Source organism: Salmo trutta, chromosome 31 (genome assembly GCF_901001165.1).
Source record: "Salmo trutta chromosome 31, fSalTru1.1, whole genome shotgun sequence".
NCBI lineage: Eukaryota > Metazoa > Chordata > Actinopteri > Salmoniformes > Salmonidae > Salmo > Salmo trutta.
Genome location: NC_042987.1, coordinates 11639282 through 11650618, shown reverse-complemented (window position 1 = coordinate 11650618; position 11337 = coordinate 11639282).

The window sequence follows — 11337 nt, the reverse complement described above, 5'->3', positions numbered from 1 at the left end:
CCTCAGCCACGCTCAAGGTCCTAAACAATATCGTAATGCCATCGATAAGAAACAATACTGTGCTGCCGTATTCATCGACCTGACCAAGGCTTTCGACTATGTCAATCGTCACATCCTCATCGGCAGACTCAATAGCCTTGGTTTCTCAAATGATTGCCTCGCCTGGTTCACCAACTACTTCTCTGATAGAGTTAAATGTGTCAAATCGGATGGCCTGTTGTCCGGGCCTCTGGCAGTCTCTATGGGGGTGCCACAGGGTTCAATTCTTGGGCCAACTCTTTTCTCTGTATACATCAATGATGTCGCTCTTGCTGCTGGTGAGTCTCTGATCCACCTCTACGCAGATGACACCATTCTGTATACTTCTGGCCCTTCTTTGGACACTGTGTTAACAACCCTCCAGACGAGCTTCAATGCCATACAACTCTCCTTCCGTGGCCTCCAACTGCTCTTAAATACAAGTAAAACGAAATGCATGCTCTTCAACCGATCGCTGCCTGCACCTGCCCGCCCGTCCAGCATCACTACTCTGGACGGTTCTGACTTAGAATACGTGGACAACTACAAATACCTAGGTGTCTGGTTAGACTGTAAGCTCTCCTTCCAGACTCACATCAAACATCTCCAATCCAAAGTTAAATCTAGAATCGGCTTCCTATTTCGCAACAAAGCATCCTTCACTCATGCTGCCAAACATATCCTCGTAAAACTGACCATACTACCGATCCTCGACTTCGGCGATGTCATTTACAAAATAGGCTCCAATACCCTACTCAATAAACTGGATGCAGTCTATCACAGTGCCATCCGTTTTGTCACCAAAGCCCCATACACTACCCACCACTGTGACCTGTACGCTCTCGTTGGCTGGCCCTTGCTTCATACTCGTCGCCAAACCCACTGGCTCCAGGTCATCTACAAGACCCTACTAGGTAAAGTCCCCCCTTATCCCTGCTCACTGGTCACCATAGCAGCACCCACCTGTAGCACGCGCTCCAGCAGGTATATCTCTCTGGTCACCCCCAAAGCCAATTCCTCCTTTGGCCGTCTCTCCTTCCAGTTCTCTGCTGCCAATGACTGGGACGAACTACAAAAATCTCTGAAACTGGAAACACTTATCTCCCTCACTAGCTTTAAGCACCAGCTGTCAGAGCAGCTCACAGATCACTGCACCTGTACATAGCCCATCTATAATTTAGCCCATACAACTACCTCTTCCCCTACTGTATTTATTTATTTATTTATTTATTTTGCTCCTTTGCACCCCATTATTTATATTTCTACTTTGCACTTTCTTCCACTGCAAATCTACCATTCCAGTGTTTTACTTGCTATATTGTATTTACTTTGCCACCATGGCCTTTTTTGCCTTTACTCCATGTGTAACTCTGTGTTGTTGTATGTGTCGAACTGCTTTGCTTTATCTTGGCCAGGTCGCAATTGTAAATGAGAACTTGTTCTCAACTTGCCTACCTGGTTAAATAAAGGTGAAATAAACAACAACAAAAAACAAATGGACATTGTGTTGTTATTTCGCTTAACACTCGATGGTTTACTTTTATTTTTGGCAGTGAAACGAGGCTACTCAGGCGAGTAGCCTCCCAACCAACACCAGACATCCATGGATGTTGAAAAGCAGCTGGCCGGACCAAATCTGAACCAATTAAAGTAATCTGTGTTTCACATGTTTGGACAGCACAGTACAGTAGAGTAGAGTTGTAGAGTTCAGTACAGTACAGTACACTAGAGTACAGTATAATGTACTGTAATGTACTGAACATATCTACTTTACTGTACAGTACTGTATTCTACTTTGCTGTGATGTCCAAACTTGTGGAACATAGACGTCTATGATTCTTTCAGATTTGGTCTGGCCCGGACCAACCAACTTTGGTCTTGTTTGGGGGCGGAACTCATTATAAAAATAGCCAGTGTATAGAATAATACCCAAATTTGCAAAAGAAGGATATTGCATATTTATACCTTTGTGTAGATATTCAGGATACATCACCATGAAAATAATCATATTAATATCCATAATTACGCATTTCTATGACCCATGATGTAATTCCGTTACCATAATTCCATTACCGGATGTAAATCCACTTCCCCTATTTTAGTTCAATAACGAAAATATTTTAAACCCAAGGTGTCATGTCATAGTTGACACCCCATTGTTACTGTAGACATCTTTGAATCTTAATTCGGAGCAGATATTTAACAGAGTTTTGGGAAAACGTGGTCGCATAAAAAACAGAGAGATTTTACCGTAATTCTTTCACCAAACTTTGCATCTGCACAGTTCTTCCAGTAAATGTGTTTTTGTGGAATTGTTTGTGTAAATTGTTCAAAGTAGTCCTTGTGTATAGCGTTGTATGGCTTGTTAAACTTTGAAATCCATGGTTTGTGTTTGGCATACATTTTAAAGTGAAAAAATCTGAGTCAAAGCATAATGCTGTATCCGTGGAATTGCCCACAGTCAACCTGGTTTTGTTAGCTAGTTTACTCCCAAAATCCCCAAATAAGCAATAATCCAATAATAATCCAAACAAAAAATTGTCTACAGAGAAAAGGTCTTGCCTTAGAAATAGCCTTGAACACTGTGTCCTTAGAAGTCAACGGTCTAGTCCACAAAAGAACACGTTTAATAATCAATAACCCTTACAAGTGTTTGAGAAAGTTTTCACTTAAAAAAAGAGGCTTTCTTAAAGTGTTAACCGTTTCCTAGTCACAAACATTTCTGACCACACACGCACACAGGCCTATACACATCTCAAGAAACCATGGAACCTTGTGTGTGTGTGTGTGTGTGTGTGTGTGTGTGTGTGCGCGTGCGTATTGGGAAAACAGCAGGACTAAGAGAGAGAGAGTGAATGCGGGAGAGAGAGAAAGAGAGAGAGTCACAGCGAGAAAGAGAGACAGAGAGAGCATCCAGAGAGCATCCAGAGTTCTTCTAGCCTGGATTCACACTCAGCAAGCTTTTCGCTGGGTTACGTAACTGGTTGCGTCTGACTCAAGCTCGGAAATGTCTAATTAGATTTCTCTTTTCCACTCGGAGCAAGGTCATTCCTTTAGTCATTTCCTAACAACCTTCAACTCAAATCATGGCAGGAGGGCTGAAGCAGTCTGTGTGAGGAGAGGGTTAGTAATAATTTGTATGGGTTGAAAGCCACACGTTTTCTATGACCTACTCGCTTTGAACACAAATCTCCTGTACACCAGAAGACTGTTAGACCTTTGAGCTAAAGCGTAGGTTTTCAGGTGTCAGGCAAGGTTTTTTTTTTTATCACACCATTAACCACCTTCATACATTTCGTCATCCTAGGCTAGCTACTTCGGGAATAAACTATAAGCCTACAGTGCCTTCAGAAAGTATTCATACCACTTGACTTATTCCACATTTTGTTGTGTTACAGTCTGAATTTAAAATAGATGAAATATTATTTATTTTTACCCATCTACACATAATACCCCATAATGACAAAGTGGATGTTGTTGTCGTTGTTGAAATTTTAACAAATGTATTGAAAATGAAATACAAAAATATCTCATTTACATAAGTATTCACACCCCTGAGTCAATACATGTTCGAATCACCTTTGGCAGCAATTACAGCGTTGAGTCGTTCTGGGTAAGTCTCTAAGAGCTTTGCACACCTGGATTGTACAATATTTGCACATTATTGTTTTTAAAATTCTTCAAGCTCTATCAAGTTGTTGATCATTGCTAGAAAGCCATTTTCAACTCTTGCCGATTCAAATCAAAACTGTAACTAGGCCACTCAGGAACATTCAATATCATCTTGGTAAGCAACTTTTGTTTTAGATTATTGTCTTGCTGAATGCTGAATTTGTCTCCCAGTGTCTGGTGGAAAGCAAACTGAATCAGGTTTTCCTTTAGGATTTTGCCTGTGCTTCGCTCTAATTCATTTATTTTCGTCCTAAAACAAACCTCCCTAAATCTTGCCGATGACAAGCACACCCATAACATGATGCAGCCACCACCATGCTTGAAAATATGAAGAGTGGTACTCAGTGACGTGTTGTGTTGGATTTGCCCCAAACAAAACGTGTTGTATTCAGGAGATAAAGTTAATTTCTTTGCCACATTTTTTGCAGTTTTACTTTAGTGCCTTATGCACAGGATGCATGTTTTGTCATATTTGTATTCTGTACAGGCTTTTCGCTCTGTGATTTAGGTTACTATTGTGGAGTAAGTACAATGTTGTTGATCCATCCTCAATTTTCTCCTATCACAGCCATTAAACTCTAACTTTTTTAAAGTCACCATTGGCCTCATGGTGAAATCCCCTGAGCGGTTTCCTTCCTCTCTGGAAACTGAGTTAGGAAGGAAGTCTGTATCTTTGTAGTGACTGAGTGTATTGATACACCATCCAAAGTGTAATTAATAAGTTCACCATGCTCAAACGGATATTCAATGTCTGCTTTTTAAAAAAAACAATCTACCGATAGCTGCCCTTCTTTGCGAAGCATTGGAGAACCTCACTGGTCTTTGTGGTTGAATCTGTTTGAAATTCACTGCTCGACATAGGGAACTTACAGATAATTGTATGTGTGGGGTACAGAGATGAGGTAGGCAATCAAAAAACATGTTAAACACTATTATTGCATACAGAGTGAGTCCATGCAACGTATGTGACTTGTTAAGCACATCTCCTGAAGTTATTTAGGCTTGCCATAAAGGGGTTGAATACTTATTGACTCAAAACATTTCAGCTTTTCATTTTTAATGAATTTGCAAAAATCTCTAAAAACATAACTCCACTTTGACATTATCGGGTATTGTGAGAAGGCCAATGACCAACAAACCCCCCCCCCCCCCCCATAATTGAATCAATTTTAAATTCAGGCTGTAACACATAAAAGTCAAGGGGAGGGGTGTGAATACTTTCTGAAGGCACCTCTATTATTTTTTTTCGCCTCGATGCACCACCACCAATACAAATATACAAACTGCTTCACCATCTACAGTAACAGACACATATTGTCATAAATTATGTATGAGAATTAGATATATTTCTTTCCTGATGGCGTGGGCACCTGTCGTATACAAAACATCGTCGGTACTATATGATAATTATACTCTCCAACATGCATTTCAATTTCAAAGTGAATACATTCCCTCCTCCACAGAGTCACTTGATCAAACATGTTGGATGTGGCGACGGATCAGTGACCACGGATCAGTGACCACGCTGCCATGCTGATGCCATGCTGTAGTCAGACTCCTGGGGGAGAACTGGGCTTCCCTCCCCATCACTTCATCACAGCCATTGATTGAATGTGAACTTGGACCATCTGGTCACCGTTAATTGCACACGTGCTGTACAGTATGCAGCTAGCCAATCGGGTGGGTTGGGCAGTGAGAACTAAGAAGATAGATAAGAGACAAGCAGGGGGAGCAAGAGCAAAAGAAAATGCCGTTTTCTGACTGTCTTTCTTCAGCTCATGATCTTGGGTTGGATGGGCGTTGGTCTGTCCTTAGCCACTCAAACGGTTAATGGGTTTTCAGTGATTTGCCCTCAGATCACAGCCTGGAATCCAAGATGAACAGGGATATTATTCCATTTGGATTCCAGGCTAAACATATCCACCACACACCAAAAAAAGCTACTTCTAATTCAAACCGAGAAGTAGAAGTTTTAGCAGGCATGTACAGTACCTCTAGATTTTTGCTTCTTGTTCAATTTCAACTGAAAGCGCCTTATTTCCTGAAACCTACATCTTTATTCACAGGGTTCAGTTTGGAGGACGCAGCGATGGAGGAGGATTTGAGAGTTTGTGAATAATAATAAGTGGCTAAAGGGGAGATTTAGCCAAACCACATTAATCTCGCTGGGCTGGCTAGGCTGTGTGTGACATCGCTTTCCCTCTCTCGCTCTTCAATCTCTATCCTCTCTCCCTCGTAATTTCTGTCCTCTTTTGCGCCCTGTCTCTTGCCTCCTCTTTCCCCCTCTTTGTCTCTCTCCTCCTCGGTTTCCGCCCGGAGAAGCTCCTCCTGGAAACAGCAGGCCTGCCCCCTTTGACTTTAATATTACATGGTTGACATGAAAGGAACACAGGGCAAGAGCGTACGGCGAGAAACAGAAAGAGAGAGAGAGGGAGAAACAGAGAACAATGGCCCCAGTCATCTCGCAGTCTTGATAGGTGTCATGTCATGTTCGTGGGAGCCTGATGTAGCCGCTCTGACATCCATAGTGGCTCAGGCGAACTGAAACCCCAACAAAAATGTGTTACTACTCCAGTGCATTCTCCTCTCTCTTGGTGCGTCACTGAAAGCACACCGTCACAACAGTAACACGTTAGCGCATTATTATGGCCATTTGCCACAGTAGAGAAAAGATGCAAGGTCGGGTCCTCCAGAGAAACAATTAGCCGAGGAACTTCAGAGGAGAACAATCGTTGATTAGCATCTGTTTACGGCATACAGGCAGACAGGATTGGAGGAGAGGAGAGCAGGGAGCTGTAGGGCTTGTCACACTAGCTGCAGCCTATGGATTTGCTTACATAATGAAGCAATGCAGAATTGTTTAACGCACCCCTCCTTGTAATCGACGCGCACGCACGCACACACATCCTTTTTTTTCCCTTCACTGCAATAACCTCATTTGGACCATTGGACTAATTACAGACTCAGTTTGCACACCATATTCCCAACCTGCCATATGATCTCTACCCCCAACAGTAACTCAAGTGTCACAACGTGAACTGTCAGATTTAGCTGCTGGGCCAAAACTAAGATCATCCCCCCCCCCCCCCCCCCACATTTTAAAACTCGTATCTGTTAAACTGTTCACCTCATCGGCCTCCTGCAGACTAACTAACACTAACAGTCTAGTTATGATTTGTGGTATATGAAGGACTAGTAGTAACTAGGCTATACACAGTATACTGCATTATCACTACTATCACTACCACTCGTGAGAACAGAAAACCCAGTTGTCCTCCTCGTCCTGCAGAAACCTATAACCCCAAAGGTCTATTGTCTATCTGAAGGTGTAACAGTATTACCATCGCCACTACCGCTGCTATCATTACTATCCGCTGAACACTGATAACAACAACCACAGACAATAACGTAAGCTGAGGAATATGAGTCACAGTACTGTACATCTCTTTTGTATAGGGGGATATACGTCGTGAATAGCTAGAATCTTTTTGAGCGCCATACATGAAGCGAGCCACTGAACCCTCTTTGGTTCGACATAGCTGCTGTAGCGCCATTTCTTGTTACAGTGTAGTGTACGTTATGAGAATGATAAGAATAAAGAAAGGGGCTTTTCATAAACTGTATGTGGAGTCTAAAGTAGAGAACAGTAATTCGGGCCATAGGCCCCTGGGCAAAGTCTAAGCAATCCAGATTTTTTTTTAAAAGAGAGGGCATGGGGACTGAGTCCTGTATTTGGTGTTCTATATCAAAGAGCGTTTCAAGCATTTTGTTTGAGGGAGAGACACGAGACACATTTTTTCAATCCTCTATATTCAATATTCTCTTTTGATTGGAAACGTCTGGGGTCTCCCTGCCCAGAACAAAGACTGTGGTTCTCCACTGCTCCGCACGGTATTTGATTCGTTCCAACTCCTTGAGGCAATCTTCCAGTTGGTTTTAGTAGGAGCAATGGATATAGCAACCGTGTTGATTCTCACAGAAAAACGGTTCAGACAGCAGTTCCCAAACACTCAACCCCAGGTCCATGCTCTCCATGCTCCCTTTAATGCGTAACGTAGAACTAGAAGAGCATTTGACATAGAACAGAAGCCTTACGAGAGACATGGGGCTCGTGTCCGAAGCTACCTCTCGCTGGGCGCCTTGCCTGACTCCGAGGCCTGTGTGTTAAGCATGGCAGAACTGTCTCTCGCCGGAGCAAAATGCCCCCCATCAGATCAGACAGATCTAATTGTCCCCCTTGGGTAAGGCTATTCATTATATCAGCTAGTGTTGTGGCCTCCTCCACCACGTCCAGTCAAGGAGGGTTAGAGATACAGGCAAGATGCCAGACAGACCAGGCATGCACACACACACACACACACACACACACACACACACACACACACACACACACACACACACACACACACACACACACACACACACACACACACACACACACACACACACACACACACACGGTCGGTGGTGCCTCAGTAAACCACCACTGAACACTAACCCTCCAACCACTCACTTCCACCCAGCCCTAGCCTAGCTAATTAGGACACAACTGCATGGTTCTGTAGCGCTATCTCCCTCTGAACCAACACACGGCCCCTTATGAGAAAAGACCGGCAAATCTAGGAGGCATTCTTCACATCCTTCTTTCTTCTGATGAGAGAGTTCTCCCATTTAGCCTGGCATGAACTCTAAGTAGCTGACTAACTGCAAGCAATGATGTTCTTATGCTAAATGGGAAAACACTTGTATACTGTAAAAAGTGCTTCCCCAATTTAAATGACCAAAGAGGACCACATAATCTGCAATAAAAACCTTTCAAAGAAAGCGAGTCAGTGGTAAAGGAAGTCATTTGGAAGTGAATTGGTTGTGTATATTTGGACTGCTTATAGCAGGGTGTGATTAGCTTACATTAGCTTTGTGTGAGTGTGTGTATGTATGTGTGTGTCTGTGTGTACGTGCTCCAGCTCTCGGGGCTCAATCTCTTTGTAAGAGCACAATAAACACATCAGCCTGCCCTGCCCTTAGAGAAATAACGGCCTTCCAAAACGCGTGTCTTTATTCCAGCTCTACAATAGACCCCGACGGGATTAACTATTGTGTGTTGCTGTCTAGGGATGGAACATCGCAGGAAGCACAACTGCTCTGCATAAACCGAAACAACACCTGGTGTCATGTTGCAGAAATGCCACCTTGACTTGGCAAGATGCCCACCGAGGAGCAGTGATACACCACAGCAGGAGGAGGATAATCAACCGAAGGACTCCAGACGATTACAGAGACCCTCTGGAGATAACGGAGACAAACAGCCAGAGGAAGAGAAATAGAAATGTTACCGTAGAACAACAAGCGGATGAGGGAGAGGATGTTGTTTGTAACGTGTCCAAACGATGCCCAACCGCCAGTAGACTGCTGTCCTGTCGCGCTGAGGCAGGGGGGCGTTAGAAAAGGGCACGGTGAGGATACCGCATCCAGCGGTCCCACACCGGCACAATAAACGTGACACATTACAATCAACTGACAAACAAGTGTAACATCAGCCAGTGACAGTGTCATAACACCATGTTGACGGTCTGAGCCTGCGAGAAGAGGACCCTGTGAACCAGGCTATGAACCAGGTCCCATGCCAGACAGCATCTCCGAGGCAGTCTGTCACACACATACACACAGGGGGTTTAGGGGCCTCTGTCTGAGCAGGGGACGCGAGAGTGGAAGATAGGGGAGGCCACAGGATAGAGACACACTGAGTCACTCTCCTCCAGCCTCCAAACACAGAGAGCGTGAGAGAAAGAGAGAAGGGGGGGGTTATGGGACAGAGAGTCACTCATCACCATGCTACGTCCTCATGCCCACTTCCTTGTACTGCCCGTACTGTAAACATCACCCCTTCCGCTGCAGACGCCACCCACTGCAATAAGCACCAGCCAGCTACACACGCACACAGACGCGCGCCCACTTATAGCACTAGTAGAGAGGAGTAGCTCCTATATATCAGACTAGTAGAAGCAGCTTAACTATAATGGAGAGAGCAGCCAGAAGCTTTAACATAACACTCATCCACAGTTACAGATGTAGGATCTTAATTTGAGACAGTTTTCTACAGCATGAAAATAATCCTGCGGCAACAGGAATTATTATATGGATTATGATTAATGGAAAAAAAAATTGTAGGGGTTGATACATTTTTCGTTTGTGCAAATCAAGTCAGACATTTAAAATGGAAATGACAAACTTTAGAAGCTTTTTAAAACCTAGAATACATTACATGTTTGCATTTCCTGGTCTGCAGGAAAACTACATATGTATAGGATATGGGATATAATGCTGCTCAAATAAAGAGCAGTCTTTCAATAAATCTCAAATGTGGTTAAAATCATTTGCAAATCTAGTAATTTTAGATTGTGTGTCACACCATGTACTGTATGCTCTCTGAATCCCCTTGGTGTTGGACACATTTTACAGGGTCTTGATTTAGTACGAAAAAGAATGATGAGCGATTAACCGAAATGTATGTTTTTCTTCTGTTTTTTTTTAATCAATTAATTGACAGAAGTCTTTTCAATAATTTGAATTGCATGTTGTTCACCTTTTTTTTCAGTGAGCTCAATGCCGCACATTGCACAGTTCTCTAGAGATAAACCAGATTAAGGCCGAACTGTGTGATGTAGTAGGCAGTTGTAGTTTCCAACAGGCCAATATTCTACCTAGTTTAGTGTAGAAAACGTGGTAATTAACTACAATGACCATAATCTATTGTGCGCCTACTTGTCTGTCTGTGTTTCTTTTATGCCTGCTACATTAGTTCAGTGTGGGGAAGACACTGAGTGAGTGCGTGAGTGTGAGAGAGAGAGAGAGAGAGAGAGAGAGAGAGAGAGAGAGAGAGAGAGAGAGAGAGAGAGGTATAGAGAGCAGAACAGTTGCTTCGTGAGGTATGTCATGATCTAAGTGATTGATAGTTGGTATTCAGCAGTCATAAAATTATGCCTTATTTACTTTGAAGACCTATTAAAATAGTGATTTTGTCAGACAGCATATGCAGCACTTCTATGGAGATGAGATGATAACTTGGAATGAAATAATAAAGTAATCAAATAGAACAAATGTAATATACAAAACAACTGAAATATTTTATTAAAGTCAAGTTGGTTAATAATTGATAAGCAGTACTGGGCAGTCACTACAATCATGGGACTTCAAATCAAATCAAATGTATTTGTCACATACACATGGTTAGCAGGTGTTAATGCGAGTGTAGCGAAATGCTTGTGCTTCTAGTTCCGACCATGTAGTAATATCTAACAAGTAATATAACCTAACAATTCCACAACAACTACCTTATACACACAAGTGTAAAGGAATGAATACGAATATGTACATAAAAATATATAAATGAGTGACGGCCGAACGGCATAGGCAAGATGTAGTAGATGGTATAGAGTACAGTATATACATATGAGATGAGTATTGTAGGGTATGAAAACATATAAAGCAGCATTGTTTAAAGTGGCCAGTGATACATTACATCAGGATGGCAAGATGCAGTAGATGATATAGAGTACAGTATATATACTGCTCAAAAAAATAAAGGGAACACTTAAACAACACATCCTAGATCTGAATGAAAGAAATAATTTATTAAATACTTTTTTC